This window comes from Bubalus bubalis, chromosome 3 (assembly GCF_019923935.1).
Source record: "Bubalus bubalis isolate 160015118507 breed Murrah chromosome 3, NDDB_SH_1, whole genome shotgun sequence".
Taxonomy (NCBI): Eukaryota; Metazoa; Chordata; class Mammalia; order Artiodactyla; family Bovidae; genus Bubalus; species Bubalus bubalis.
The window spans coordinates 74,683,546-74,707,405 of NC_059159.1; the positions used below are offsets into that span (position 1 = coordinate 74,683,546).

The window sequence follows — 23,860 nt, forward strand, 5'->3', positions numbered from 1 at the left end:
CAAGGTTTAAGAATTTCATTTTGCATCTGAGTGCGTTGATGTTTTTAATCAACAATGTTGAGTCAGTGATTAGGAATGCTTGTATTAAGTGAAGGAGGTTAGAGAGCTATGGCAACTTTCTAACTATTTGACATAAACTGTTTATATATTGACATAAACTATTTGACATAGAACTATTCAAATTATTTGACATAAAACTATTGTAGAGTTTTAAGGAACTGAATTTTCACAAAACATGACTGACCTCCATTTTGTTAGAATCAGTTTTTTGCATCTCAATGTTCATGACTCCTATTTCCATTAAATATATAATATTATTTTTTTCTATTTAACACTTTTGAAATTGAATTCCATTGTCTTTGATATTAACACTGCAACCACTCTAGAATGAATGCAAAGAAACTTTTTTTTTTTCTCTTTTTACCAAGGACATTTTTGCTTATCATTCTACTCTTGACATTTTTGTTACATCCACAGTTATAGATAGGTTTCTTGCAATCATCAACATTTATAAATTAATTTCACTCATTATAGGAGTGTTTTTCATTTTTAAAGGAGGGAATAACTACCATCATTCCTATATTTCATCTTCTTTCTGTTATTTCACCTAATATTTTCTGATTCTATGCATTGTTATTTTATCATGTTTCCCACATTTTCTTTTTTCTAATCTTGTTTCTGATAGGCTCTGTCAACATCTTATATAGAATATAGAAAGTAACACAGCTTTTGATGTAAAATGGTGAGAATTTCTAGAGAAGCCAACTTCCACCTGGGAATGATGTTCTGAACACTGGAGAACTGAACCAACAGAGGACCTACCCTCACTGAAATAACCTTGGAAATAGTTTGCGAGTGTGATGCCTGAGCTGATAGCCAACGCGTAGGAACACGGGATCAGGAACCTCCTGCCGTCCCAGCTGCTACCGCTGCCACCACATCGTCTCAAAAACTAGGGACAGGACGCCGGGGTCCTGATGCAGGAAAGTCCTGTGTCTCCACAACCCTATTTGCCAGTAGCTAAAACTGAAAAGGAGGCTAGAGAGAACCTCTAATTCACTTCCACTTTCCAAAATTTCAGTGCTCTTATTTGTTGGGTAAGAGCTAATTTTTATCCTTTAGCTGTGAGTAGTAATAGTGTTAGTCACTCAGTTGTGTCTGACTCTTTTGTGACCCCATGGATTGTAGCCCACCAGGCTCCTCTGTCCATGGACTTCTCCAGGCAAGAATACTGGAGTGGGTTGCCTACGCCTTCTCCAGGGGATCTTCCTGACCCAGGAATCAATCTAGGGTCTCCTGCATTGCAGGCAGATTCTTTACCATCTGAGTCACCAGGGAAGCCCCTTTAGCTGTGAAGGAGTCTGGAAATGCTCTCTGGTCTCTGTATAGGAAAGTCCCATAGAAGGAAGGTGGAATAGATAGGAAGGTCATCCATCCACAGTATCTACCATCAGATAGCCGTAGTCTATAGTCCTATTTGAATCTTATTTGAATTATTTAAAATTTTTGTTTTACAAAATTAGCATTAAACTATTTCTAGAGTTGTGACAGGTAAATGGTGATTCTTGACTTTGTTTGAAAGTGAAGTGAAAGTCATTCAGTTGTGTCTGACTCTTTGTGACCCATGGCTTATTCAGTCCATGGAATTCTCCAGGCCAACATACTGGAGTGGGTAGCCTTTCCTTTCTCCAGGGAATCTTCCCAATCCAGGGATCGAACCCAGGTCTCCCGTGTTGCAGGTGGATTCTTTACCAGCTGAGCCACAGGGAAGCCCTAAGACTTTGTTTATATACAAGTTATTGTTTTCTAACCAGTAGTTCTCTCAAATGTACTTCTTAACATTTCATTAAAACACCTAAGAAAAAAATTCAAAACATAAATAATACAGTGGAAGATGACTCTGATAACTGGCCTACCAACTAATAAAGCAAATGTCAGAAAGTTATTTAAAATATATTTTAAAAATTATATCTATAATTATATATTATGTGCATATGTAATATTGCATTTTCATATATAGATACAAAATATAAAGTGAACTATTATTTTTGTTTTGAATTTTTTCTTAGGTGTTTAATGAAATGTTAAAAAGTGCATCTGAGAGATCTATGAATGAAAATCATGATTTTTGACTTAAGGATGTATAATACACTATAGCAATATAGTCTTCCCTAGCTTATCTTTCTTATATTGTAAAGTTGTTTCTCAATTTTAGGAGGGTTTTTGGTAGGATTTTATTATAAGTTGTTAAAATCTTGACAGTCTCCCTAAGTAGTTTAAAGCAGTGAGTTTTCCTCAAAATCATGAGCTGAAATCATCCTTTACAATATTTTTTATGCCAGTGAATATGCTCCCAAAACAATCTAATTGTCTGCTATTTAAATTAACTCAGTAAATGTTCATTGTGTCCTTAATATATTCTAGGACCCTAATGGGGCCTTCCACGATGAATAGTCTTGTCCCTCCCCCATGCAGTCCCAGCCTAGCACACTCTATAAACATAATATAAATGAATGGACACTCTGACCAAAAGATAAATGAAGCATCATGAAAGAGTGTCCTTAATGCTGCCTGGGAATTACGAGTCAGGGCAGATTTCATGGAGGAGGCAAGAGTTTACCAGATTTCTCAATTTCCTAGTTGAAAAAAAAACAAAAACAAAAAACAACAAAATTAAAAATCAGAGGGTGGTCAGAACTATCGCTTTAATTTTTTTTTTTTGAAAAGCAGAATAAATGTGAAGCACCTGGGATTTTTATTTGTGTTACAATTTGTGGAAAAATAAAGGTGACTATGATGACCAGGAATGGGGGAGCCTGGTGGGCTGCCGTCTATGGGGTTGCACAGAGTCTGATGCGACTTAGCAGCAGCAGCAGCAGCATGATAATAATGGGGCTTCCCAGGTGGCGCTAGTGGTAAAGAACCCGCCTGCCATAGGGTCACAAAGAGTCGGAGACGACTGAAGGAACTTAGTATGCATGATGATGATAATGGATATTATTGATTGCTTACCCAGAAGCTGGCTGGGAACCTTTCCCCTTTTCCTGCTAACACCTTAGTTTTCCTTCTGGTGTCTCTCTCTCTTCTGAATTGTAGCACCCTTGTTTTGAAGGGTGACCCCAGCTCAGGTGTGAGCTATAATTAGTCTAAGTCAGTTAAAAATCCCATTCCCCTGCCAGTGATTGATTGAAGCCGCTACACCTGTAATAAACAGAGTAGGTATTACTTGGTTGCAGAGATAGGTTCAGGAAAGAGCACAAAACTGGATCTGGGCCAATGAAATGTAAGGGGGATTTTGAAAAGGGGATTCTGGGAAATTTTCCTTTCTACTTAAAGGAAAGCCTTCAGTGCTGTCTCTTGCTGGCTATTGGCAGAAATACAAGGGATACTGTAGTTATCTGATCACCAGCTTGAAGAGGACCAAAGAAATATTCTGACTCCCTCATGCCTCTCCAAGAATCACAGGGGGATGGAGACAGAGCCATTGAATTAAGTAGGTCCTAAAACCTACCTGACCTATGGATTTCCAGGTATGAGAGTCTATAAGTGTTTTTACTGTTTAAGCCAGTTTGACATGAATTTTTAGTGCTTGCTATCAAAGTTGTTCCACTTAATTTAATAATTCACAGCTGAGAATAAAAAGAGCTAGCCTATGAATTGAGGTAAATGTAATGCTACAACATTTTAAAAGAATGGAAACAAATCATAAAGGTTGGTGAAGGTAAAACCTGAGAACCTAAAATATTACAAAGGTAAAATAAATGAGATTTAAAAAGCCTAAGTGAAAAGTAATTAAGTTATAAATCAATTTGGCAGAAAAAAGAAATCCTAAAATGGGGCAGAAGTGACAAACTAAATTGTTGAAAAACCGTAACAAATTTCTAGCATACTGGTAAGACCCTTTTAGATTGAGAGAAATAGCTGATAGACACATTACTTTGGGAGTGATGGAGATTTAATACAAAAGATTTCCAGAGAAATTTCTTTGCAGGTCTTTAAAACCACCTGTTTCTGACTTCAGCCCTGGCGATTCTGATAAGGCAGGTGTGACTGAAGTCCTGGCATGCACAGCTTTGTGGATCTTGATGTGATTCTCTCTGCCTGTATCTCTTCCTGTTGTATCTTTCTGTGTGTGCCTCTGTGTGTGAATTGCCTGTATCCCTGTCTCTCTGTGCATATTTCTGTCTTGCCATGTAAGTTTTCATGTCTATGTCTGTGAGTCTCCCTTTCTGTTTCTCGTTGTCTCTCATTGTCTCTCTGCTTATCTCTCTTTGTCTCTTCTATGTCCCTGTGTCTGTATACGAAGCATGTCTGTGTGTTTATGTCTGTGAGTGTACATCTCTTTGCCTGTCTGTCTGTGTCTCAGTAGGTTTACTCTTTGGGTGTCTGAATCTCTATGTGGCCTCTTCTGTGAGTTTATTTGTATGTTTCTCTGTGTGAATCCTTCTCATATGAATCTCTCTTCCTGACACTTAATTGAGAGCATACATAAACTCAGTCTGTACCTAAAACAAAGGATGGAAAATCCAGGGACTTTCCTGCGGACTTAAGTGACTGATATTCCTCAAAGTGGGTTGGTCAGCCAATAGGAATCCTCCCCTTCCTCCACCACTCTCCCCACCCTTCAGAGCAATGAATTCACAGGGCACGGGGTGGGGGGGAGTGGGTATCGGGTGGGCGGGGATGGGGGGAACCTGTGTATTTGAGTGCCTTACCATGAACCCACAGTATCAGACACACTTCTTCAGGCCTTGTCTCAAATTCACATAACAAGACAGAAAACTCCCAACACTGAAGGCAGTATTGTTATTCATTTCAGTGATCCTAATCCTAAAATAATCCTGAAAGTGAAAGTGTTAAGTCACTCAGTGCTGTGCGATTCTTAGTGACCCCATGGACTGTAACGCCCAGGGCTCCTCTGTCCATGGTATTCTCCAGGCAAGAATACTGGAATGGGTTGCTATTCCCTTCTCCAAGGGATCTTCCCCACCTAGAGATAAAACCCATTGCAGGTGGATTCCTTACCGTCTGATTCACCAGAGAAGCCCAAATTGATGTTATTTATTCCTCCTTGCATGAAAATACCATCACACAGTCATGTCACTTCTAACTCCTTACTGGCTTTTGTGCTAGCATACCTTTCTAGGACATGGCCATCTAGCTAGCAGCCTCACCACATCCATCAAAGAACAACTGCCACTTCTTTCCTCTGCAGAGCACTTCTGTGCAACCCTAACTTACGAGTTTGGCAGGCAGCACCCCTTTCTGCCTCATTTCCTGCCTGCACCATCAGGTAGAAGATACCGTCTGCCTTTTCCTTCATAAATTCCTGACTTTGAGACCTGTCATGTCCTGATCCAGATGTTACATGGTTTTTCCTCCTTAGTCCTCATAGGAGCTCTCCCAGTCTGGCCCTTAATACTTGGGTCGGAAAGATCCCCGAGGGAGGAAGTGACAACCCACTCCAGTATTCTTCCCTGGAGAATCCCATGGGCAGAGGAGCCTAGTGGGCTCCAGTCCATGGGGTTGCAAAGAGTCGGACACGAGTGACTGAGCACACTGAGCTCCTTCTCCAGGTCAGACTTTTATTCTTCCTTTCCTCTTCTTTTTTCCATCTTTGGAAATTCCAAAACTAACACTCTTTCTGCATTTCTTCATGAATAGTCCCCATTTCATGTTTCTGATAAAATACAGTTCTGATATTTCCAAAGGTCTTTTTAAAATTTACTAGTCCCAAATATGTCTGACAAGTCAGATAGTAAGAGATGACAGTGATCTTCAGATATCTGGAAAGAAAAGGACTGATGCCCAAGTCCCAGTCTCTGTGCTGGTAGTATGGCCTTGAAGAAGGTACTTCTCCAGGTGACTCTGTATGTGAAAAATGAGGGATTAGATTTTATAACTGCTAAGATAGGGTTGATCATCATAGAAACAAATTTTCACTGAAATAAAAACATGTATTGCCACTCAACTTATGACACTTAAGGACTTAAAAATCACAATCTTCCATGCTCATGTTTCAGTCAATCAAATATTAGTTTACTTTCTCAAACTAAATTTGCATTTATATTTTTCACATGATTTATAATTTGGTTTAGTTTGTGTTTCCTAGTTTGCACTTTTGTAAAACTTCAACTGAAAAATAATCCAACTGACTAATATTCATTTCACTGCTAAGAAGCAGAATTAAGTCCTTAATTTCATTCTTCATTATGAATTCCAACAACTTAGTTTATATTCATTCATTTATAGTACATTAATTACCTTTTTCCACACATGAGAAGTTTGAATCTAACATATTTAGACTAGAGTGAATTTACTGAGACTAAATGCAGTGTATTTGACGTTTTCATCACAAAACAACAATTCTGTTTAAGACAGCAGGACATCAAGTCCATCAATGCCTTTGGCTGTCTAGTTTTCCTGAGAATGAACTTGGATTATCTTCTTGAAAGATAGGATGCTATTTCTTCATGCTTTTAGAAACTATTTTCTAAGGAATCAGTTCAGTCCAAGATTATAAGCAAATAATGTAATAAACAAATTGTAAAAGAAAAAATCAGAATAAAGAAAAAAGACAGCTGGTTAATTAAAATGTGGACAGGGAAAAGAGCAGAATGTTGATTAAACAATGTTGAAATTATTTCAGTGGGCATATCCAAGGATGTATATCTTGAATTATGAGATAATTTTTAAGACTGTGGCTTCAGAGATTTCTGCCATGCATGAAAAGGGTGCTGATACTATTATTAGCTAAATTGTAAGTCATTATGCCCTCAAAAGCTCTGCTATGGCTCAAAACTCTCAGCTAACTTAAGCTCATTAGCTGATGCAAAGAAAAATAAGAAAAGTAGAAAAAGACATATAATGGAACCAACTCCCATAATTTATATATTACTAATTTCCCGTATCTCTAGTAGTAGTAGTAGAAGTAGTGTTCCTCGCTTAGTTATGTCCGACTGTTTGAGATCCCATGGACCATCGTCCGCCAGCCTCCTCTGTCCATGGGATTCTCCAGGCAAGAATACTGGAGTGGATTGACGTTCCCTTCTCCAGAGGATCTTCCCAACCCAGGGGTTGAATGTGGGTTTCCTGCGTTGCAGACAGATTCTTTACTGTTTGATCTACAGAGGTCCTGTATCTCTACTTTTATTTAACTGCCATATAATAATAGCAGTGAATTAAAACATCACTACCGTTGTGTTTTTTCATTATTCCTAGTATTCGTAACAGAATTTTCTCTTTATATATTGGAATACCTTGCTATTTGTTGGATATATCTATTTATATAGATGTATATAGATTCAGTATGTCTGTGCCTTTCATCATTATTTAAATCTTCTTTCTTATTTCACCTTAAAATATTTCCCATAAATTTTGCCTACTTACAAAACAGGAGGAAAAGAATGGTGGCAATATTTATATCAAGCAGAAAATTTTGTCTACTTTTTTTAATTTTAGCCTTTGGATTTTACTTTAAGCATGTCTTTTGCATATGGAAAAACTTACTTTAATTTTGGAATCATACTCTTGATTCTACATCCTACCTTTCAGTTTTTTTTTATGTCTCTTTTTTAAAAAAATATTTAATTATTAAAGTATGGGAACATATTTGCAGGAGACTTGGAAAATACAGAACAAGATTACATATAGTTCCACTATATATTACAATTATTTTTTAAGTAGATAAAGATTTTTAGTTGGAGTTTCAATGTCAAACTCTCAAAAATTAAAAGAATGAATATACAGAGAAGTAGAAGGATATGGTAGATTGCATCTCTCCTTTTATCTGTATAAAATGTACTGGTACTTGGTTTTATTCAGCTTTTTATCTTTTATTGGATTAATCATGATTGTTTTAAATTAAAAATTGAGTGAATTTGTAGCATATATATACATATATATATATATATATATATATGAATAGTATTGCTTATCTTAAAACTTTTCAGGCTGCTATTAATCTTTTGTATACCTCAAATAGCCCATGATGACTATGGACCTGATTATATGGGAAAGAGAAGTACTGTATTTTATGATTTTATCTTTTCAGTCCTCAGTATCCTATTAATCTAACTAGAACCATGAAAACATTGCTATGGACTTTTATATTGTGTATTTCGTGTAGTATATTTGTTTCAACACTTAGATAATTCTAAGGTGCTGCAGACATTGCTGTCAGGGTTTTCTGACCCTCTGTCAGAGGTTTACTGACCTCTTCAGTTAATGGATCTGTCAGCACCCATTTTCATCAACAACATCCCTGCTCAAAAATTCTTTCTGAAATTCAGCCTTCAATATCTGGAGGTATTTCCTTAAGAAATTTTTGGAGAAAGGGCATATTTCCTAACTATCCAAAGATATAGTGAATAATTCTTTTTCTTCCATATTTGAAGATCAATATGGTTGCACAGGCAGTTCTTGAAATATGCCCTTCTCTCCCAGAATTTCTCATGTAACTCTAATTTTATTTCCAAGTAGAATGATTTTGTCCTTAATAGCTTATACATTTACTTATATTTATAGTTTTACGAGATTGCAAGTTAGTCATGAGGGCTCTCATAAATACCCAGCTTTACGACTTTTTCGAGGCAAATAATAGAGCTCCAATACCTTGGCCAAAGTATCGGAGCTTCAGCTTATTTTCTGCCCCTTTGTAATTTAAGCATGCTCAGATAATTTGCTTTGGTTAAGAAAAAGTGGAAGTGACATGTGGTATGTGACTTTAAAAAGATAGCAGTTCCACTTCAGTTTTAAGTCATCAAATTAACAAATATCCAAGTGAATAATATGTGAAGATGAATACACTGAACAGCTTTCCCTTTGCACAAGCTATAAAGGTGTGTGCAGATCGCCTGATGGTAGAGGGAAACTTCACCAGCCGGAGTCCCTGAGGAAGAAGCAGAGTCTTCCGCTCACCCAGTTTTCATGGTCTGTGTCTTATGAGAAAGAATTTAATTCTTTCTATCTCATATTTGGGAGTGCTACTTTAGCATAATTGGTCTATTTGACCTATATCCTTATAATCACACCTCTTTGTTATTGCAGACATAGCCCCAGTGAGTCCTATCTATTTTGGATATTTTCTCCTATTTAGTCAAGAGGACATATTCTTGGCTACATGCAGGATTATCAATCTTGTGCTAGTTAGTCTTCTCCTCTGATAATACATAGTCATAGCTAAGGTCTCTCAGATTAGTTCTTCAGATTCATCACCTTTTCTGTAGGGAGCGAAATAATATTCCTAATTGCCTTCATCTTGGTGAAACACAAGGAGTCATAGTTTGAATAGAGATATTCAATTCTCTATTGAGGGTAATGGGTATCCCTCTCCCCCATCTCTTTACTCTTTGAGGTTCTAGATAACTTTGATATTTATTTTCTTTCATCCTATTCTGTTCTATACAATAGAGATTCCATCCTTTACTGATTTCAACAAAATTTTTAGCCTATTTAATGCAATATCCAGTTTACAATTACTTTTCAAAATCTACTCTCTGGTGTCATACAAGGGACACTGTCACTTCAAGGATTAATTACTTGCATTTACTTGCATTTAAAATACTCATGTTGGCAAAACTAATACAATTATGTAAGTTTAAAAATAAAATAAAATTAAAAAAAACAAAAACAAACAAACAAAAAAAAACAAAGAAAACTCTTGAATGAATCTCTAAAGAATATCAGGGTCCAGGAAATAAAGCTAAACATTAGTAACTGATAAGGTAGTAGATTGGGGTATCGAACTTATAAACTGGCAGAGAAGTATTGGAGGATCAGCAAAAGTTGGTAATCAGTTTGCCGGGGAGAGAGTATGTCAGATATTTTTAATGTCTTATATCATTTCTCTTCAGAAAATGTCCTCTTGCACAATTTTACAGATGAGAAAATTGTGTTCAGAGAAGTTGAAGAATAGAATGAGGATTTCAGATAGCAAGTAAGGGCTTCCCACATGGCACTAGTGGTAGAGAACCTGCCTGCCAGTGCAGGAGACATAAGAGACGCTGGTTCCATCCCTGGGTTGGGAAGATCCCCGGAGGAGGGCATGGCAAACCACTCCAGTATTCTTGCCTGGAGAATCCCATGGACAGAGGAGCCTGGAGGGCTATAGTCCACGGGGTTGCAAAGAGTTGGACATGACTGAAGTGACTTAGCACAGAACATGGTTTATAAGTTAAATTTGTCATTATTCCTACACCACCCTGCTTTCTGGGAAGCAGGAGATTTTGTTACTGAGTCCAAGCTCATACTGCTTGCCAAATGACAGGCCAATATATGGAGAGAAAAATTTGGGGGGCAAGAAATAAATGTTTTATTAAAAAAGCCAGCTTTCTAAGAAGATGCTGGACTAGTGTCTCAAAGAACCATCTTGCTGGGGTTTGGATGCTAGTTTCTTTTATAGAGCAAAAGGGGGAAGGGGGTAAGGAGGTAAAGTTTAAAAGACTAAGTTGTTGCAAATATTTCCTGGTTCTAATTTCTTCCTTTCTGCATCCATTCATAAGTGGGCTTGATGAGAATGTTTGCTGTGAGCTTAAACAAAGGTATTTCTGCTTAATACTAAGACACGGGGAGGCAGGAATTCCAGAGATGGGTCATTATGTATACTTTAAGGTATATAAGTTGCTTCAGTCATGCTTGACTCTTTGTGACTGTAGACTATAGCCCACCAGTTTCCTGTGTCCATGGGATTTTCCAGATAAGAAGACTGGAGTGGGTTGCCATTTCCTTCTCCAAAGGTATAGGCAACATCCCTTTAATGACTGACTTGTAGCAAAAACAATAGGCTACAAAGATTAAAGCAAAAGAAACAGATGTGATATGGAATCAGATTTGTTCTGCTCTACAAAATTTTATACTTTGACCAAAGAATATAGTCACTAGAACTTTAGTAATGCTTTTGTCTAGCTTATGTCTGTATAATTCCTCTGTGTTTAATCCCTTATGCTTTCAGGAGAGAGCCAGGGCACACACACCAGGGGACAGCATTTCCAGGTCTGATGCTACTATACTGCTCTTATTAGATGATAACTTTCATGGCCCCTGCTTTCATTTCAGCCTTTCCTACAGAGGCTCACCCAGAACCAATCAGGCCACCTGGTAATTCAGGCCACCTGGCTTCTTTTGTTGGAATATGACTTTGGACCAGTTACTAATCAAAAGTTCTCCAATACTTGCTATTCTATAAAATATTGTCATATCAAAACTAATTCCTATTAATTACTTTAAAAAATGTGGTAATTTGTGGGGAAATTGGGGACAGGCAGTCTATAAGTTGATAAAGGGCATAAATCACACACAGAAAGCAAGAGATAAGAGCTCTGAAGGTAAATACTGAGGGATTAGCAGAAACTCTTTAAAGAAAGTTAACCTTTCAAAACGGAGAAGGCAATGGCACCCCATTCCAGTACTCTCGCCTGGAAAATCCCATGGATGGAGGATCCTGGTAGGCTGCAGTCCATGGGGTTGTGAAGAGTTGGACACGACTGACCGACTTCACTTTCACTTTTCACTTTCATGCATTGGAGAAGGAAATGGCAACCCACTCCAGTGTTCTTGCCTGGAGAATCCCAAGGACAGGGAAGCCTGGTGGGCTGCCGTCTATGGGGTCGCACAGAGTCGGACACAACTGAAGTGACTTAGCAGCAGCAGCAGCAGCAGCTTTTCAAAGACTGTGGAAATTACTGAATTCAAGGCAAAGATCCAAGGAGTAGAGGAGCAACAAGAGACAATCTGCATAAGCTGTGAAATAAGCAGAAAATGACTTTATATCATATCTATGGTATGATAGACCATACCATGGGGGACTTTTCTGGTGGCTCAGCTGGTAAAGAATCCACCTGAAAGGGCAGGAGACTTTGGTTCGATCCCTGGGCTGGGGAAATCCCTTGGAGAAGAGAATGGCCAACCTCTCCAATATTCTTGCCTAGAGAATCCGATGGACAAAGGAGCCTGGAAGGCTACAGTCCATGGGGTCACAAAGAGATGGACATGACTGAGCAGCTAACACTATGGTATGATGGAAGGATGGAGCTGGAAATAGGAAAGCACAGGGAAGGATGGAGGGATTCAGAGGCAGGAGAAGGGATGTTGGAGGGATCCAATACACTAGATGATGAGATCGTGCTTGCTTGCTTGCTTGCTAAGTTGCTTCAGTCGTGTCTGACTCTGTGCAACCCCATAGATGGCAGCCCACCAGGCTCCCCTGTCCCTGGGATTCTCCAGGCAAGAACACTGGAGTGGGTTGCCATGTCCTTCTCCAATGCATGAAAGTGAAAAATGAAAGTGAAGTTGGTCAGTCATGTCCAACTCTAGTGACTCCATGGACTGCAGGCTACCAGGCTCCTCCGTCCATGGGATTTTCTAGGCAAAAGTACTGGAGTGGGGTGCCATTGCCTTCTCCGAGATGGTGAGATCTAGATGAGAGTGGTTTCATCGTCCTTGTAGATATACCATAGAGAGGTCATCCAGTGCAATTGGCTTCCATCACTGACAGTGAAAAGTCTCAGGTGCTTTAATATCTTCTCATTTGCTTTCATATTCTGCAGTTTACTATGCTGTGACTAAAAGAAGGTGTTTTTCTTTTTTTTTTTTTTTAACTCAGAGTGATTCTTATATCTAAAAATTGTTTTTTAAATCAATTCTTAAAAATTTACAGCATCAGAATGTTGATTTTGCCCCCTTCTTTTTATTCTGTGTGGATTTCCAGTTAAAGGCTGTTGGGACTTGTTGGTCATTGATTTCACCCAACCTCTCTTTCATAGTTTCATGTCATAATTTCAATTCTGAGTTGAATTATGAATAATCTTTTCATATTTCTCTTACAGTTTGTTGATGTTCTCAACAGCTCTGCTTCATCATTTAAACACATCAAATGAAGTTTAAATTTCAGTGATTATATTTTGTATCCCTTTAAATATAGTCCTGATCACTTTCAGTTGTTTCATTTCTTTATAATATTTTCTGTATCTCCTATTATTTCTTTAAACATTGTGACTGTACTTGTTTTATACATTGTTTCTTATATTTTCAGTATCCATACTCTGTGTCTATCTTATTCTGCAGTCTGTGTTCTTGATTAGGTTATTGTGTTTCCTCACATTTTTAGATGTAATAATTACAGCTGTTTGTTGGAACTTTAATCTTCAGAACTTGCATTGAGATTATTAACCTTTGTTTCTGCCAGTACTAGGGAGCTCTACTACTCTGGAAACAAAATTTTATAAAATTTTGTCTCTTGAATTCACTTCATGAGAGTGTGGTAAAAGTCAAATCCCAGGACTGTATGAGAGAAGTGCTAGATATAGAATTATTAAGGAAGATAAGATTACTTTACCAACCTAAGTCTAACAGACACAGCTTGTCTTTCTTTTTGCTTCATTTGGCCACCATGCACATTTTTCTATGTGCCCCCTTTCCATCAACATAGTTATTTTGGGTACCTGTCTTAATGTGTAACATCTCAGGTTTTGCTCCTAGACTTGTCAGACCAACTCATCCCACTGAGGTACTGAAAACCAGCAAAGTTCAAGGTTTTCAGATTAAACACACCTTCAGGGAAGGCCTGGTTTCTGTGTGGATTTTCAATTCCATATTTAGCTCAATGTTTTTTGTATTGCTTTGTGTTTTGTGAGGATTTTTGGTTTTGGTGTTATGGCTCATGGAAGACATCACTTATAGTTTTGTAAACTCTGTAATGCTTCCCCAAGTATGTGAGATCTAATTTAAGGAGTACTGAAGTGTTTAGTAGAGGAAGGACATTTCAGAATATAATATTTATTTTATGAACCTTTAATACATAAAAGTATGACAGATTGAATAATAATCCATAATTTCCCACCCATAGATTTCCCTGGTGGCTCAAACAGTAAAGAATCTGCTTGCAATGCAGGAGACCCAGGTTTGATCCCTGGGTCAGGAAAATCCCCTGGAGTAAGGGAATGACAACCCACTCCAATATTCTTGCCTGGGAAATCCCATGAACAGAGGAAACTGGTAGGCTACAGTCTGTGGGGTCACAAAGCAAGGAATGAATGACTAACATAAAAATACTATATAAATATAAAAAATTCAAATTACTCTGAAAGTTATAAAATACACTTCCCTATATTGCAACATTCTTTCCATTCACAGTATGTGGGTGTGTATACAATAAATTATGTATACTAGTAGATATTATGAAAAAATGCCAAAATGACCTCTAATATTACGTTAAATATTATCTGTATTATAAAAAGTATGATTATCACATCAAAGAGATCACATTTTGTACATTCTTCTATTCTTTACATTTTTTGGCTTAATGTACCTTAGAGATTTTACACATTAACTTATAAAAATGTACCTATTTAATTTTATTTTTATTCAAGTATAAGTTGACTTGCTATATTAGTTTCAGGTGTACAGCACAGTAATACAATGTTTTTATAGATTATACTCCATTTAAAGTTATTACAAATATTGGCTAAATGCCATGTTCTGTAGAGTATATCTTTAGTACTTTATTATTTTGTGTTTAGTACTTTATACTCTTAATACATTAACCCTATCTTTTCTCCCCTCCATTCCTCTGCCCACTGGTAACTACTAGTTATTCTCTTTATTGATAAATCTTTTTCTATTTTGTTATACTCATTAGTATATTTTATAGATTTCAAATTTAGTAATAACATATACTATTTGGCTTTCTCTCTCTGCATTATTTCACTGAGCATAATTGCCCCTAGGTCCATCTGTGTTCTTGCAAGTATCAAAATTTGTTCTTTTCTATGGCAGAGTAATATTCCATTGCATTCATATACCACATCTTCTTTATCTATTTATCTGTTGATTGACTCTCAGTGCTTCCTGTACCTGGATATCTGTTACCTTTTGCACATTTGGAACATTTTCCTTCATAATTTCATCAAACACATTTTATACTCCTTTCTCTTCTTTTCAGTTCAGTTCAGTCACTCAGTCATGTCCGACTCTTTGCGACCCCATGAACTGCAGCATGCCAGGCCTCCTTGTCCATCACCAACTCCTGGAGTTTTCTCAAACTCATCTCCATTGAGTCGGTGATGCCATCCTACCATCTCATCCTCTGTCGTGCCCTTCTCTTGCTCTCAATCTTTCCCAGCATCAGGGTCTTTTCAAATGAGTCAGCTCTTCACATCAGGTGGCCCAAGTATTGGAATTTCAGCTTCAACATCAGTTGTTCCAATGAATATTCAGGACTGATTTCCTTTAGGATGGACTGGTTGGATCGCCTTGCAGTCCAAGGGACTCTCAAGAGTCTTCTCCAACACCACAGTTCAAAGGCATCAATTCTTTGGCACTCAGTTTTCTTTATAGTCCAGCTCTCACATCAATACATGACTACCAGAAAAACCATAGCCTTGACTAGACGGACCTTATTGGCAAAGTAATGTCTCTGCTTTTTAATAGATTGGTTATAACTTTCCTTCCAAGGAGTAAGCATCTTTTTATTTCATGGCTGCAGTCAACATCTGCAGTGATTCTGGAGCCCCCCAAATAGTCTGACACTGTTTCCACTGTCTCCCCATCTATTTGCCATGAAGTGATGGTACTGGATGCCATGATCTTAGTTTTCTGAATGTTGAGTTTTAAGCCAATTTTGTCACTCTCCTCTTCCACTTTCATCAAGAGGCTCTTTAGTTTTTCTTCACTTTCTACCATAAGGGTGGTGTCATCTGCATATCTGAGGTTATTGATATTTCCCCCAGCAATCTTGATTCTAGCTTGTGCTTCTTCCAGCCCAGCATTTTTCATTATGTACTCTGCATAGAAGTTAAATAATCAGGGTGACAATATACAGCCTTGATGTACTCCTTTTCCTATTTGGAACCAGTCTGTTGTTCCATGTCCAGTTCTAACTGTTGCTTCCTGACCTGCATATAGGTTTCTCAAGAGGCAGGTCAGGTGGTCTGGTATTCCCATCTCTTGAAGAATTTTCCACAGTTTATTGTGATCCACACAGTCAAAGGCTTTGGCATAGTCAATAAAGCAGAAGTAGATGTTTTTCTGGAATGGTCTTGGTTTTTCAGTGATCCATCAGATGTTGGCAATTTGATCTCTGGTTCCTCTGTCTTTTCTAAAACCAGCTTGAACATCTGGAAGTTCAACGTTCACATACTGTTGAAGCCTGGCTTGGAGAATTTTGAACGTTATTTTACTAGTGCGTGAGATGAGTGCAATTGTGCGGTAGTTTCAGCATTCTTTGGCATTGCCTTTCTTTGGGATTGGAATGAAAATGGACCTTTTCCAGTCCTGTGGCCACTGCTGAGTTTTCCAAATTTGCTGGCATATTGAGTGCAGCACTTTCACAGCATCATCTTTCAGGATTTGAAATAGCTCCACTGGAATTCCATCACCTCCACTAGCTTTGTTCATAGTGATGCTTCCTAAGGCCCACTTGACTTCACATTCCAGGATGTCTGGCTGTAGTTGGGTGAGTATACCATTGTGATTATCTGGGTCATGAAGATCTTTTTTTGTACAGTTCTCCTGTATTCTTGCCACCTCTTCTTAATATCTTCTGCTTCTGTTAGGTCCATACCATGTCTGTCCTTTATTGAGCCCATCTTTGCATGAAATCTTCCCTTGGTATCCCTAATTTTCTTGAAGAGATCTCTAGTCTTTACGATTCTTTTGTTTTCCTCTTTTTCTTTGCACTAATCACTGATGAAGGCTTTCTTTTTTTATTTTATTTTTTAACTTTACAATATTGTATTGGTTTTGCCATATATCAAAATGAATCTGCCACAGGTATACATGTGTCTTCCATCCTGAACCCTCCTCCCTCCTCCCTCCCCATACCCTCCCTCTGGGTCATCCCAGTGCACTAGCCCCAAGCATCCAGTATCGTGCATCGAACCTGGACTGGTGACTCGTTTCATACATGATATTATACATGTTTCAATGCCATTCTCCCAAATCTCCCCACCCTCTCCCTCTCCCACAGAGTTCATAGGACTGATCTATACATCAGTGTCTCTTTTGCTATCTCGTACACAGGGTTATTGTTACCATCTTTCTAAATTCCATATATATGCGTTAGTATACTGTATTGGTGTATTTCTTTCTGGCTTACTTCACTCTGTATAATAGGCTCCAGTTTCATCCACCTCATTAGAACTGATTCAAATGCATTCTTTTTAATGGCTGAGTAATACTCCATTGTGTATATGTGCCATAGCTTTCTCATCCATTCATCTGCTGATGGACATCTAGGTTGCTTCCATGTCTTGGCTATTATAAACAGTGCTGCGATGAACATTGGGGTACATGTGTCTCTTTCCCTTCTGGTTTCCTCAGTGTGTATGCCCAGCAGTGGGATTGCTGGATCATAAGGCAGTTCTATTTCCAGTTTTTTAAGGAGTCTCCACAAAATGGCTGTCTAAGGAGGCTTTACAAATAGCTGAGAAAAGAAGATAAGCGAAAGGCAAAGGAGAAAAGGAAAGATATACCCATCTGAATGCAGAATTTCAAAGAATAGAAGGAGAGATAAGAAGCTTGCTATTCTTTGAAATTCTGCATTCAGATGGGTATATCTTTCCTTTTCTCCTTTGCCTTTCACTTCTCTTCTTTTCTCAGATATTTGTAAAGCCTCCTTGGACAGCCATTTTGCTTTATTTCCTTTCTTTTTCTTGGGCATGGTCTTGCTCCCTGTCTCCTGTACAATGTCACAAACCTCCATCCATAGTTCATCAGGCACTCTGTCTATCAGATCTAGTCCCTTAAATCTATTTCTCACTTCCACTGTATAATCATAAGGGATTTGATTTAGGTCATGCCTGAATGGTCTAGTGTTTTTCCCTACTTTCTTCAATTTCAGTCTAAATTTGGCAATAAGGAGTTCATGATCTGAGCCACAGTCTGCTTCTGTTCTTGTTTTTGCTGACTGTATCGAGCTTTTCCATCTTTGGCTGCAAAGAATGTAATCAACCTGATTTTGGTGTTTGCCATCTGGTAATGTCCATGTGTAGAGTCTCATCTTGTGTTGTTGGAAGTGGGTGTTTTCTATGACCAGTGCGTTCTCTTGGCAGAACTCTATTAGCCTTTACCCTGCTTCATTCTTTACTCCAAGGCCAGATTTGCCTGTTACTCCAGATGTTTCTTGACTTCCTACTTTTGCATTCCAGTCCCCTATAATGAAAAGGACATTTTTGGGGGGTGTTAATTCTAGAAAGCCTTGTAGGTCTTCATAGAACCATTCAACTTCAGCTTCTTCAGCATTACTGGTTGGGGCATAGACTTGGATTACCATGATATTGAATGGTTTGCCTTGGAAATGAACAGAGATCATTCTCTCATTTTTGAGACTGCATCCAAGTACTGCATTTTGGACTTCTTTGTAGACTATGATGGCTACTGCATTTCTTCTAAGGGATTCTTGCCCACAGTAGTAGATATAATGGTCATCTGTGTTACATTCACCCATTCCAGTCCATTTTAGTTTGCTGATTCCTAAAATGTTGATGTTCACTCTTGCCATCTCCTGTTTGATCTTTTTCAATTTGCCTTGATTCATGGACCTAACCATCCAGGTTCCTATGCAGTATTGCTCTTTATAGCATTGGACCTTGCTTCTGTCACTAGGCGCATCCACAACTGGGTGTTGTTTTTGCTTTGGCTCCATCTCTTCAATTTTTCTGGATTTATTTCTCCACTGATCTCAAGTAGCATACTGGGCACCTACCAACCTGGGGAGTTCATCTTTCAGTGTCCTATCTTTTTGCCTTTACACACTGTTCATGGTGTTTTCAAGGCAGGAATACTGAAGTGGTTTGCCATTCCCTTCTCCAGTGGATCATATTTTGTCAGAACTCTCCATGATGACCCACCTGTCTTGTGTGGCCCTACATGGCATGGCTCATAGTTTCATTGAGTTAGACAAGGCTTTGGTTCATATGATTCAATTGGTTAGTTTTCTGTGATGGTGGTTTTCAGTCTGTCTGCCCTCTGATGGAGAAGGATAAAAGGCTTATGAAAGCTTCTAGATGGAATTCCATGAAATTCTCCAGGCCAGAATACTGGAATGTGTAGCCTTTCCCTTCTCCAGGGGATCTTCCCAAACCAGGGATCAAACCCAGGTCTCCCACATTGCAGGTGGATTATTTACCAGCTAAGCCACAAGGGAAGCCTGAGAACACTGGAGTGGGTAGCGTATCCCTTCTCCAGTGGATCTTCCCAACCCAGGAACCAAACCAGTGTCTCCTGCATTGCAGGTGGATTCTTTACCAACTGAGCTATCAGGGAAGCCCCTTCTCCTTTTGGGACCCCTATAATATGAATGTTAGTACTGTTACTATTGTCCCCTAAATTGTTCTCATTTTTTGTTTTCATTTTTGCTGTCTAAAGTGGACGGTTTCTATTCTGAATTTAAGATCACTTATGAGTTCTCTTGTGTCACCTAGTCTGGTATTAATTCCTTCTAGTGTTTTTTCTGTCGTTGTTATTGTACTCTTTAATTCTATTTCTTAAAAAATATTTTTTAGTTCCTTGTTAAAATTATCTGTTCATCTGTTCTTTTCGCTATTTCAGTTAGCATTATTATTACTAATGCTTTTAACTCTTTATCTGATAAAGTACTTCTCTTTTAGTTTTTTTTTTTTTCAGGTTTTCTTTTTTCTTGTTCTTTTCTTTGGAACAAATTCCTCTGTCTTATCATTTGCTTAACTTTCTTTGTCTCTATGAAATTAGGTGACATAATTACCTACCCTGGTCTTGAAGGAGTGTCCTTTTGTGGGAGCATTGCTGTGTAGTCAACGTGTGCCCATTGGCTTTGGTGGAAGATCTGTATCTGACATGATCAGGGTTCACGTCTTCCATGAGGGTGAGTTGGCAGCTCTCACATTGGTGGGAGGTGGGAATGGAGATGGAGGGGCTAGAGCTGGAACCAGGTGCGAGCCAAGGCTTTTCCTATGCTCACTGGCGAACACTGCCCTGCTGAGGTGGGTTCATGTCTTAGTGTTCTGGAGCAGAAACCTGACGGTTGGATCCAAGTGGGTTCCATTTCCTCTAAGTGTGCGCTCTTCCTCCTCTGAGCAATAGCACTTTCAACCCAGAAAGGAGTAGTGCTGGAACAAGAGGGGCCAGGATAGGCATCCAGTGAGATCTGATGTTCATGGCGAGACAGTGTTGGCACATCAGTTTGAGATCCAGACTGTTTCTGATGTAATGCCTCCATGAATGCCAGTAATGATCACTCTCATTCTGTTTGGAAGCTGTGCAGGGTCCAAGCTGGCTCTTTCCACCCATCTGTGCTCCCTCCTTGGCCCTGGAAGCCTTTGCCCTAGTGTGGAGCAGCAGCAGAGCCACAGGGACCAGAGTGGGGCACTCAGCGTGGTCCAGGGTGCCCAGGGTAGTCATGGAAACCAGCCAGAGTCCTGGGCAGTTTAATTCTGCTTCCTCTGCCTTGTTCCTGGGAGAAAGCAAGCATGTGTATTTCTTCATGAGCAAAAGTCTAGATTTTTTACAGCCCTTGTGTTCGTACTACTGGTTTTCAAGCTAGCTAGGGGGACTTGTCTTCCCAGTGTCAGACCCCAGGGCTGGGGTGTCCACTGTGGTTTGAACAGCTCACTCTCCAGGGAGGACTCCAGGCTGGTATAATCCCCTTCCTTGTCTGTGTCTTCCTCCTAGGGATACAGGTTTCCGTGACTGATGCTCTTCCCTTTCTACCTAACTCCATTTGGATCTTTCCTTACACCCTTGGTTGTATGAGTCCCTCTGCCAGTCTGTTTTCAATGAGAATTGCTCCTTGCATAGATGCATTTTTGATGTGTTCATGGGGGGAGGTGAGCTCAGTGTCCTACTCTGTCATCTTGATATCCTCCCTACAATAATGTACCTATCTAATTTTAAGCTTCATAGCTTTCCATGTATAGATGAATCATAATCTATTTGATCATTTATTGTTTAGTGGATATTTTAGTTTAATTCCTCACTTTTTTTTCAACACACACACAAGTAAGGATGCTACAAACAAGGTTGCCTATTTCTTAGAATTTCACACATATAAACCAGCAGGGGAATTCCAGGGTCAGAAGTTCTCCGAGTAGTGATTCTTCACTGAATTGAGTTGTAAGATTTGTATTATATTTTTTTTCCCTTAGGAAATCTGGATGAACATGTCCCTCACAGACTTTGGTATAGCCTTAACTTCATTGCCTGTACTATTACAGATCCCAACACCTACCATTCCTTTACCAGTGTTTTGTTATAAAACTGAGAATAGGCAGTAATTGCCTCTTACAGAGTTGTTGTGAGGTTTAGAGAAATACATGTGATTGCCTGTGTGTGTGTGTGTGTGTGTGTGTGTGTTAGTCGCTCAGTTGTGTCCAGTTCTTTGCAACCTCATGGACTATAGCTCCCCAGGCTCCTCTGTCCATGGAATTCACCAGGCAAGAATACTGGAGTGGGTTGCCATTCTCTTCTCCAGGGGATCTTCCCTATCCAGGGATTGAACCCAGGTCTCCTGCATTACAGGCAGATTCTTTACCAAGTGACCTACCATAACTGGCCCACTCTTTTTCTGGGCCAGTACATGGTGGTTTCTGTTTGAGCAATTACAGGCCTCTGGTGATCCAAGTCTCTGGACTTTTGCCCCAAACTTTGGATGAATGCCCATTTATGACCCTTATTTGGTGGATAAGATAACTGTTTGCTTTTATTTTTCTAATTGCAATTATTAGTGAAGCTAGAGAAGGGAAAAACCCATAAGAGACCAATGGAATAAAATTTTTTCTGGGGGGATCTTTGGTTCAAAAATAAATATGGTAGGGGTTGTGGGGAGTATTAAATTGTATTAGCATATTTGTAACCATTGCCCTTTGAAAATCAATTGCCTTGGTTTACATTAAAACACTGGAATAATTTTAAAATGTAAGAAAGTAAGAAAAAAATTAAACTGTAAAACAAGAGAGAAAAAGCCCAAGACTATATAATATAGTTATTTTTATTGGTCCTTGAATTTATCGTGAAGACCTGTATTTCCATCTTATATTTGGAACGTGGTAGCTGTGCACCATTTTATTTTATTTTTTAAAAACCTTTTAATTTTGTATTGGGGTATAACCAATTAACCATGTTGTGATAGCTGCGGGTGAACAGCAGACTCAGCCATGCATTTACATGCATCCATTCTCCCTGCAGCTTCCCTCCTCTCTGGCTGCCACATAACATTGAGCGGAGTTCTCCGTGCTATGCACTATTTTAATGCTAGTTTTCAACCTCTCATCCTCCCACTGCCTCCCTCCGCCACCACCTTGAGAGGCAGACTCCATGTTTTCATCAACAGTACTTCATGTTTTGCTGTCGGGCTACTTCTCTGCATCCACTGTTTCTTGTGAGACCACACTGAAAACAAACAAATGAGCACTCTTCACACTTCAAAAGGAGACCCAAAGGGAAGAAGAATGAAATTGGGGCCAAAAGGTTAAGAGAGGAAAGATGCAGTCCCTCTTTTTCTGGACCAATACATCGTGGTTTCTGTTTGAGTAAGCAATTACAGACCTCTGGCTAGCCAAGTCTCTGGTCTTTCGCCCCAGACTTTGATAATTTGGTCCTCAGTGTAGCTGTCTTTGAATTTTTCATGCATTTTTTTCCTTGGTGTACTGAGTCAAAATGTCTCAGATAAAAACTTCCCATTCTCTATAATAAATTCCCAATTTCGATCTGCTGCAGTAACCATGCTAAGGTGTTTCTCTATTTCTCTGTCTCCCTCACACACACACTGTTCTGCAGTCTCAGAGGAAATGCAAGGTGAATTTAATATGAGAAATCATATATCAGACTATAGACCTTATGGTTTGTAAATATCCACACAGGAGTACACAAGTATTTATTAATAAATATCCTTTTGTCTTCACATTTCTGTTTATACATCTATGATATATCTACTTTCCAGCATGTCTGTTCTCTGCTATTTGTACTCATTTATAGGCAATGAGCGACTTCACTTTCACTTTTCACTTTCATGCATTGGAGAAGAAAATGGCAACCCACCCCAGTGTTCTTGCCTGGAGAATCCCAGGGACAGTGGAGACTGGTGGGCTGACGTCTATGGGGTCGCACAGAGTCGGACATGACTGAAGTGACTTAGCAGCAGCAGCAGCAGCAGCATAGGCAATGATAAACATAAGTGTGTACATCCAGTTGAAAGATATACATGCACACAAATATATATGTGTATATATGTATATATGGACTTTCCTAGTGGCTCAGCAGTAAAGAATATGTCTGTGATGTAGGAGATGCAGGTTCAATCCCTGGGTCTGGAAGACCCCCTGGAGAAGGAAATGGCAATCCAGTCCAGTATTCTTGCCTGGGAAATCCCATGGATAAAAGAGCCTGGCACGCTACAGTCCATGGGGTCACAAAAGAGTCAGACATGATTTACTGACTAAACACATGTATATGTATATACACACACAAAAACATGTACATCAGTTTGTGTGTTCACTATATACATATAATTATTTTAGCTTTATGATAGTTGCTGTTGACAAAAAAAATTAATCTATAGTCAATCTAAGAAAGAAATGGAAAATTTTATTTGAGTCCACATGAGTGTGAGGTCAGTATATATGTGACTTTGGTGAAGGGATACATGAAAGCAAGGTTCATATCTTGGTAGAGAGTGACTACTTATTGGGTATCTTAGTATCTTAGTTCAGAGTTTTAGTGCTTTTCTAAGTATGAGAAGATGCAAGAAATCAGGTTCATAATATTTTCTCCTACAAATATCTAACTATCTAAAGGCCAGTTCTGCCATTTTCCCCAGAATGCAAAGTGTCTCATCCTGATCTTTGCTCTAAATTCCTTTCAGAGTGGTGCAGGATGTAGTCCAGTGACTGCA

General features: G+C 38.9%; 1 long non-coding RNA gene across 3 annotated transcripts; it reads left to right on the top strand.

Annotated features, from left to right (window-relative positions):
* Window positions 1–1,079: 1,079 nt before the first annotated feature.
* On the top strand, window positions 1,080–22,868 carry LOC123332755. 3 transcript variants are annotated; one of them, XR_006549760.2, is made up of 4 exons: window positions 1,080–1,097; window positions 3,375–3,530; window positions 19,705–19,837; window positions 22,156–22,868. It is a non-coding gene; the product is annotated as an uncharacterized LOC123332755 (long non-coding RNA). The 3 variants fall into 3 exon arrangements; XR_006549759.2 differs by lacking the exon at window positions 1,080–1,097 and adding an exon at window positions 3,171–3,283 and having other exon boundaries at window positions 22,156–22,672; XR_006549758.2 differs by lacking the exon at window positions 1,080–1,097 and having other exon boundaries at window positions 3,308–3,530; window positions 22,156–22,672.
* The last annotated feature ends 992 nt before the right edge of the window (window positions 22,869–23,860 follow it).